The 9,174-nt window shown below is 38.0% G+C and overlaps 1 long non-coding RNA gene across 1 annotated transcript; it reads right to left on the bottom strand.

Moving 5' to 3' along the window:
* Nucleotides 1-4,573: 4,573 nt before the first annotated feature.
* Nucleotides 4,574-7,700, bottom strand: LOC145038982 (uncharacterized). Its single transcript, XR_013679667.1, has 3 exons — nucleotides 7,566-7,700; nucleotides 7,376-7,473; nucleotides 4,574-4,671 (listed from the first exon to the last, which is right to left on the bottom strand). It is a non-coding gene; the product is annotated as an uncharacterized LOC145038982 (long non-coding RNA).
* Between the last annotated feature and the right edge of the window lie 1,474 nt (nucleotides 7,701-9,174).

The following is a 9,174-nucleotide window of genomic DNA, read 5'->3' as shown; positions in this document are numbered from 1 at the left end:
TGAAATCATGGGACAAAAACACGACCTCGCTTAGTTTGAAGGATGCAATATGTTTAGCATCGTGTACCAGAAATGTATCCAGGAAAATCATTATCGCTAACCAATAAAGGTTGAAGTTGAGCGCCCCTGCTTAAGCATGTAGGGTTTTGAGTGGAAAAAGTGAGTTACATGTTAAAAAAAAAGGGAGAGAATTACAAGAAAAAGTTTGAAGAATTTTTGGAGCATCAAAGTTAAAGTATGAAGTTCAAAGATCAAAAATTCTAAAGAAATTCAAAAGTTGAAGATACCCAAAAATTAAAGATCAAATGTCAAAGAAGTGAAGAATTCTAAAAGAGATCCATAGTGGTATCATAAATTGTAATTGTCTAGATTATGTATGCTTGGGTTGCTCAACCAAAAATACCTTGAGGTTAGGAGGTTTTCTACGGATGGATTCGTAGGGATGCATAAAATGAGCATTGTTCGGAAAAAGTGGGCGAATGTTTATGAGGATTGTGAGTATTTAGAGTATGGGGGTTCTTTAGGAAAAATTTTAGACACAAATGCATGCGTTGCGGTCTTGGTATAATGGCTGGGTTCGATTGGGATTGTCTTATGTAATATTATTGTACTAAAAGTCAGTTTTGCTTGGGGGCAAGAAAAAGTCAAGTGTGGGGTATTTTGATATGGGCATATTTAGTTATAAAATTCATGCATTATCTTAATATTTTATGTTGTTTTTGTCTCATTTAATGAACAAAAGGTGCTTAAATAGTTTAGAATTTCATTTTTCAGCAACAATGACATGCTCTGGTGGAAAAGGAAGCAGAACTAGTGATTGGAAGCTTGGATCTTGGATTTTGAAGAAAGAAGGATGTTGCTGGACAGCTTGACCCCTCGTCAGTGTTTTGGCCATATCTCATGAACCGTAACTCCGATTAACGAGATTCAAAATGTTATGAAAACTAGACACAATTTCGGATGACTTTCATGTATTGAGAAAATGCTGATTCCAAAGGGACTCGGAACGTAGGCCATCAACTCGCCGAGTTCGTCAGAAGTTTCGCGATTCTGGAAGCGCTAACTTGCCGAACACGGGTTTTAAGTGACGGACTCGCCGAGTAGCCTCTGTTTTGTGAAAATCTATATAAAGGGACTTTCAGATCGATACCCTAGCATATAGGTGAACCCTTGGAGGCCAATTGTCGACTAATGGTGCTACTGGAGCGTGGGAAGCTAAGGAATCAACCCTACATTCAATTTAAAGGACAATCAAGTCAAAATCTAGTTTACTCTTACCTAATCTCTTGTTTGAACTATGTTTTTACCAATTGATTTCGTTTTTGAGCTTGTTTCTGTTGCAATCATGAGCTAAAACCTTTAAACTTCTGTTTGGGGAGACAAAATTGATACTTTGGTTTGATATATGGTAGGATTGATTTATTATTGGTGATTTTGTTAATTCTAGCTTGTTAAAGAACCTTATGTGTGAATGATAACCACTTTTCTGTTAATAGGAAGATAATTAAGTTGCATGAACATCTCTTAATTTCTACCTCATATAATTTATATGACCACTTTATTATATGACTAGGATTAGCGACTGTGAAACTAGAATTAATAGAAAAATAGATAAATTCATGTGTGAGCTTGTGTGATGATCATCAACAAGAGGTTAACTAAAGGACCTAATTAGTTAGCTATTACAAGTCTAAATTAAACTGAATAAATAACCTAGTGAATTAAATTAAATTAGACAACTGACCACTGTTTGAGTTAGTTTGTTCTCTAAGGATTAGTGCAGCGAACGTGAATCTAATTACTTGAATCGGTAGCCAATAGAAAAATTAATCAATTGCACTATTACCATAATATCAACCATAGGATCAATTGAGTTGAACTAAACAGAAGTCCCCTTCATCATTGAATTTAGTTGAATCTTTGCTTTTCTAGTTTTTAGTTTAAGTAATAGTTAGTAAGTTTCTAGTCTTGTAAAACTAGAGAAAACCACTTTTTATTATTTAAGTTTAGATAATATTAGCATTTATTTTAATTGTTTACCGTTCCATGTGTTCAATACCCTACTTATTTAGCTTTACCACAATTGATAGGTCCACTGCCTTTGTATGTTTATTTTATAATTAAAAGTAGGTTTAAAACTAGTTGAGTTTACACACATCAGTCTTTAACTTCCTGGTTCTCGTTAATGACATGGGCTAGGAATGCTTGGCACTCCTTTCGCAAAAGCTTTTGAGCTTTGATGCATGAAATGATACGAAGATTGGAGCTAAGTTTATCGCGATAGATCATGAGAGTCTGGCCAGATGGGAGATTGAGATGGATGGCTTTTTCATAACAAATGATATCAGCGTGATTGGGACTCAACCAATCCATGCCAATAATAACATCAAAGCCCTTAATGGAAAATGGAATTAGGTCGATGGAGAAGGAATGATCGTTTAAGGTAAGGGTACAACCCATGAATATGTCGCTAGTGCTTTCTTTCTCACCATTAGCCATTTCGATGGTAAATGTTTCGGTTAATGGTTGGGGATTACTTTTAACAAAATGTTTTAATGTATGGCTAACAAAACTACGTTCAGCACCAGAATCGAAAAGGATACTAGCATAAGAGTTATCGAGGAGGAACGTACCCGAGACAACGGTGGGATCGGCGACTGCCTCTTCTCGTCCCATAGCTAGGAATCTCCCAGTGTTACCCGTTGTAGCTGCCTTGGGACAGTTTCTCTTGAAATGCCCTACTTCCCCACATTCATAGCAGGCCTGACTGACACCCACTCCGGAAGATTGATCTGTTGATTGGGTTGGTTTTCTGCAGTTTCGAGCAAGGTGGCCCTTCTTGCCACAGTTGTTGAAGAGTCTTTCGCGACAGGGCCCTGGAGTATGATGATGATAGCTTCACTTGTTGCACCATGGAAGAGTACCATTGTACCCGCTGGTAGGAGTCTGAGAGGTAGATCCAACGACAGAAACAGCAGCAAGGGTAGTAGCAGTGTGGACTGCCACAATTTGCTGTTTCTTAGAGGATCCTTGTGAACCTTGAGCCTTTCGTTTGTTCCAGAATTTCTTTTTATTACCACCACTACTTTTAACCGGCTCAGGAGTGGTGACCTTCTCATCAGGACTGTCTTCGTGATCAATCAGGGTTTGTGTCAGACATTTAGCGCTGTCAAATGTGTTTGGCTTTGCAGCCAAAACATTCCCTTTGGTTGGCTGGGTCAATCCCCAGATAAATCTTTCAATCTTTTTACTTTCTGGGGTAACCATTCTCGGACAGAGAAGTGGTAGGTCTTTGAATCTGTAGGTGTGTGATGTCGGAACCCTTCGTCTTTAGATTCCAAAGTTCATGCTCCAATTTTTGCAACTCGCCCCACGGGCAGTACTCAGCAAGTAGAAGATCCTTCATGGCCTCCCAACCCATAGCATTGGCTACATCTAGGGTTAGGGATTTGACTCCGCTGTTCCACCAAGTCAGGGCTTTATCGGTGAAGGTGCAGGCAGAAAACTGCAGCTTATCTGATTCAGAGCAGACACAGATCTCGAAAATAGATTCGATTTCTCAAACCATCGAGTTAAGGAAATGACACCTCCAGTGCTATCGAAAGGTGTGGGCTTCGTGTTCATAAAGTCTTTATATGAACTCTTCTTCCGGTGTCCCTGGATTCCTTCTTGGTTTTGAGGTTGGGTACCACCTCCAGGACCACCGGAGCCACCGGGGTTCATTTGAGACATGGCGGCTACTACTGCGGCAGTAACAGCTGCCTGTAACATCACAGGATCAAATTGAGAAGGAGGTTGTGGTGGCGGAGGGTTGTTGTTCTTCGAACTGGGTCTCTTTCTTGGAGGCATCTTGATCTATAATATCCAGGAAAGAGAGGATCATAATTCCTCTGAATTGAATCAAGAGATATGGAACGAGAAATATCTCTTTATGATCGATATAAAGTTCTAGTAAGCGATAAAATAGGAAAGAGTTATCAAAGCAGATAAATTATCGCTAAGGAAAGGTGGGTAGCATCACTCTGAATGAATTTCTACAAAGTACTAAGTTCTGACTAAGATACTCCCATAGTATCTTATGTTTCGTTGAATCGATGGATTATTGTTTGGAGCTTAGGTAAGTTTTAGGCATGCTGCACACCACAGTCACTCCCAAGAACATATTGGTCATGTCTCGAATGAATATAGTTAATCAGGCTATATTGACCCTAGACACGACTACATAACTGCCCAGGTTTACCCATAGCACACAACACCCAATTACTTTTGTTTTGTTCTACTCGTAGTTACGGATCCCGGTGGTTAGGTATACTTGTATTTTAAAGTATACTTTTAGTTCAGAGCACTTTGGCCCCTTAGTGTTTATAGTCTTATACCATGTAAGGTTTGGTATACTAGTTCACTATAAACAAGGGCTCTGTTACCAATCTATCACACCCGGAAACCAATGGCGGAAACTTTCCAGGGCGGAGGACGTCATGTAAGTATCGCAACCAATGTACATAGTAAGCATAGTAAACACAAAACATTACATTACATATGAATAATTACATTTGTTTAAGAGTAAAGTGATACATGCTTATCTATACAAAAGTTTGAACAAAAGTAAGATGTGTATTCTAATACGCTCCGTCTTCTCCTAAAGATTTCGGGTACCTGTCTAATGTGGACCTGAGAATACAAACAGTTTGAAAATCAACATAAAGCTGGTGAGTTCATAAGCTGTTTGTTTATGTAAAAAGATCATGTTTCTTTTGGTTTTCTGAAAGGTTGTTATCCAAGAAAATCCCATATTTTCTTATAAAGACAGTTTTGTTAAAGTTCTGAATTTCCATTCAATACAACAGTAGATAGTTTAATACATAAAACTATATATTGAAAGATCCCTGGGAATACCATCCAGGACAACAGTAGGTAGTTTTACTATATAAAACTATAGATTTAAAACCACTGGGAATACCATCCAGTAAAACTATAGATTAAGAGAAGATATAGATTCCGTGAATAAACCTATATTTTGATATTAATACATATTGTGAGTTGAGTAACCATGCTAATATGACAATGAGACCTCCTTGACGTTCTTCAGGCATCGGGCGATATCCAGAACTTGTCACCCCAGGCGTTCCCGCCTAACTGTAGCTAGCAGTTTAGGTGTGGGATTGTCAATCCCGAATAGATCTATTCACAAATTCCACACTCTCCCTCCAGAAGACTCTGGTTACACTTCCGGGGAGGATTTACTAATATCCCGAAGGGTTTAATGAAGATAAATCTTACAAGCTAGTATTAAATTATTCACGGTATACTCGGTGGTTATCAAACATCATACAGTAAAACAGTTTAATACAATGAAATTATCTGGCATGATATTCTAAATTAAACAGAGATAAACTGAATCAGACATAGTTTATCTATTAACTTTGCATGAAATATGTGTCCGTAAAACAAGAACTAAGATCCCAAATTATTCCTGTAATAATTTGATTGGTTTGATTGTTTCCTTTACTGTAATTGAAATCCACGTAACTATGTTCGATAAAACATCCCTTATGCTCCGCATAATACGTAAGGGGTAAAGATATCTAAATTTTTGCCCAATATTTTTAGAATTTCGTCAGTTTTAAGTTCCGAAAACATTTATAGTTTGCTTGTATTTCCCCCCTGAAAACATTGAAAACACGGAAAAAGGCGTAGGGGTATGAACTCACCCGTCGAGAAACGAGTCGGTTTGGATGCTAAGTGTCAGTTCGGGGCTTGATAACGCGTGAGGTTTCTATATAATATGAAATGATACATAATTGTATCTAATTAGACTTTGAACCACTAATTAGATATGAATATACACTCCAAGACGCGAAAAACACTTCAAATCAAGTGTTTGGAGTGACCCGGGTGGCATCTACGGATGAGTATGGCTTGGATATGGAGTTTACTCTTCAAGAGTAAACTCCTAATGGAGTTTACGGTCCAAATGACCAACTCCCCATGAGTTTACGGCCATAAACTCATGGTGGGGGTGTTCTTGGTTGCAAAATGGCCTTATAACACTTTAGGGATGATGCTACACTTGGTTTCAAGGCTTTGGAAGGTGATTTAAACATCCTAAGGACCATTTGAGGAGTTTACGGCCATAAACTCTTATGTGCCATGTCTTAATGTGTTTTGGTGGTCCTAGGTCAATTACAATGCACAAAGGAAGGTTCTAGGGTTGATTCCATGGCTTAGGAAGTGATTGGGACTTGAATTGACCTTGTAAAAGGAGTTTACGGTCTATGAAGATGTTCTAGGTGAGTTTACTACCTTAAACACATGAGTTTACGGTAGTAAACTCATGTTTGTCCATGATTCATGTGATTTGGTGGTTGAAGGTTAAGCATGCTAAGTTCTAGACCTATTTCTAAGCCATACAAGGTATTAAGGGCACTTTAACACCCATTGGAGGAGTTTAAGGTCTAAGAAAAGGTGTTTACGATCTAAGAATTCTTGGTCCGTAAACTCAAGTTTGACCCATTTGTGTATGTTTTGGTGCGTCACTTGGAGGATAACAAGGTTCTATACTCTCATGGAAGCTTTTTGGAGGTGTTTAGGGGCAAACTAACACCTTAAATGGTGTTTATGGTCCATGGATGAGGCTTTACAGTCTAGGCATGTTCTTGGGCCATAAACTCAAGTTTACCCCCTAAATGGTAAGATTTTGGTGCTCTAAGTCCATTCCTGCAAGTCCAAAGGTCTTAACTAAGCACTAGAAGTGATTTGGAGGGGTTTTGGGGCTTCAAAACCCTCTTTAGAGATGTTTAAGGTTTTGGGAGGTGTTCCCAACCATAAACACATGTTCATAGGTGTTTTGAGTGATTCAAACATGAATTTTCATACCAATCAAGTTAAACAACAAGTTAGGATAGATTGCTTACCAATTTGAGGCTTGAAAGGAGGTTTTTGGACCAAAATTGGATTTTTAGAGAGAGAGTAGTGAGAGAAAGTGTTTTAAGAGAGAGAAAAAGCTTCAAAATGATGTCACTCAATCCCTTATATAGGGGTTGAGTTTATGACCCAGTGAAAATCTACCCGATACTGACGTTAAACGGGGCATTTGGTCGTACCCGATTAAGTTACCGTAATCACGACTTAGATGAAACTAAATATTTTCCAAACGAATATGGAAAATATTTTAATGTTTAAAATGTATCCCGACACTTATGAAACCTAAATAGAAGTCACAATAAATTAATTTAAAACAAAACTAACGGAAAAATTGGAACGTAACGGCTTTATTAACGGAAACGAGTTACAGTGACGGAATAAATTACGGGTTGTCACCCCCCCCCCCCATAAAACATAGAAAATCTTGAAAAATATGGGGGTATGAACTCACATTGGTTTGGTTTGGTGGATGATTCGAAGTGATGAATTGAGGATTTCAAGCCTAAAACACCTGAAGTGCTTGTTGAACTCTTTGAAGCTTATGATACCCTAAGGATGTTAACACATAATATTATGTGTAAAATAGGATGATATGAACATGAAAATGTATTAAATCACTAGGGATTTACGAAAATACTCACCAAATATTAGAGTAAGCTTGAAGACTTTAACTCATTTGAAGCTTGGAGTTACTCTAGAGAGAGAATTGAAATGGACAGAAGGTAAAATGATAAGAGATTGTGGGGCTTTTTCGAAGAAAAACGTCCAAATATAGGGAGTAGGAAACTTGATGTGATACATACTTGGGAATCTGTTGGTTAATTTCATGGATATATGTTGAATATTAAATTGCATGAGAAAATGGTGGAACATCTTTTTCATGAAGTCAAACCTTCTTATCTCCTTTATTGGCCAACATCACTTTATGATTTAAAATAATATCTTTATAAATCGTAAATATTATTTTATGTAAATATGTTTTAAATATTCAAATTTAGCATAAAATAGGGGTTTAAGGGGTCTGGGTTATAAAAAAATACGAGTTTGTTGGGATTCCCGACATCAAAATCTCTTAAAATGAAGAGAAGGTCCGAAATGGTCAAAAATCCGGAGTGGAGTCCTGAATCTGCGAGGGTCCGAAGTGGTTCAGGAAGTTCCGGAGCCAATCAGTAATTTTCGGAGTGGCTGGTGTTTCCGAGTGGGTTCGATTCTGGAGTTCCTTCTTCCGAGATGCGAAGGAGTCTGTGTGCGAGATGGCTGATCCTTCCAGAGTGATGCGAAGCTTTCCGAAGTTAGAAGTTACGGATCAGCAATTGTCTGGAGCAAGATTGTCCGGGTGAGAGGGTCCAAAGCCAACTCAGGAGGTACGGAAACAGTAGGTGTTCCAGACCAAGAATAGAGGCTCCGAGAATGAATAGTGTATTCCGGAATGGGCTTGTTCTTTTGAGTTTTCTCCTTCGGTTTTGAGCTATTTTCGACTAAGGAAGGAATAGGATGATGTTGGTGTTTATAAAAAAAAAGTTGAAAGAGATTTGAGAGAGATTAGGAGAGATTTGAGATATATAGAGAGATTTGGGAGAGATTTGAGATAGAGAGTGATATTTAGGAGAGATTTGAGATCGAGAGAGATTTGAGGTAGAGAGATAATGGAGAGAGAGAGAGAAAGAGAAAGATATATACTTTGTATTATAATTGTAAGACATACATCAGGAAACATAGTTTTAAACCTTAATGTATTAGTAAAAGTCGAGTTGACTAAGTTGACTTGTTGCCTTTAATCGACCTTAATTTTCCGGTTGTTGCATCATCCCTCCGTTAGAGGGAATTTCATCCGGAAATTTAGAATTTTTTAGTGGGACTCCAAGGGTTGTGGAAAGATGTGGGTATTCTCTATCAATGATTTCTACCGGTTCTTCTATGCAGTACTGTCTCACGTTTAATTTCATTACATCGAGTGAGATTACAAGAGTTTCGGCAGTCACACACTTATTAGAGTTGGTTATGTGGGATGTACGATGCTGAGTTCTTATGGGATGTACCAGACCGATCTTGGCGAGGATCTCTAATAGTTTAATGATGTTTGTGTACTAGACGCCCTAGAGGTAGTGTTCCTAGATACACAATGAAACTAACTTAAAATAACCGCGAAACCAAAAAATCGAGGTTTGAATTAATCCTTGGAAAAAATAGATACCACACGGACCATTTTGCAGTTTTGTCTTTTTTAGTGAAAAGACAAGGATATGTGAT

The sequence above is a fragment of the Lactuca saligna genome, chromosome 4 (genome assembly GCF_052625555.1).
Source record: "Lactuca saligna cultivar CGN05327 chromosome 4, ASM5262555v1, whole genome shotgun sequence".
NCBI classification, from domain to species: domain Eukaryota; kingdom Viridiplantae; phylum Streptophyta; class Magnoliopsida; order Asterales; family Asteraceae; genus Lactuca; species Lactuca saligna.
Note: the sequence above shows the minus strand (reverse complement) of the source record. Positions and strands in the feature narration are given on the sequence as shown.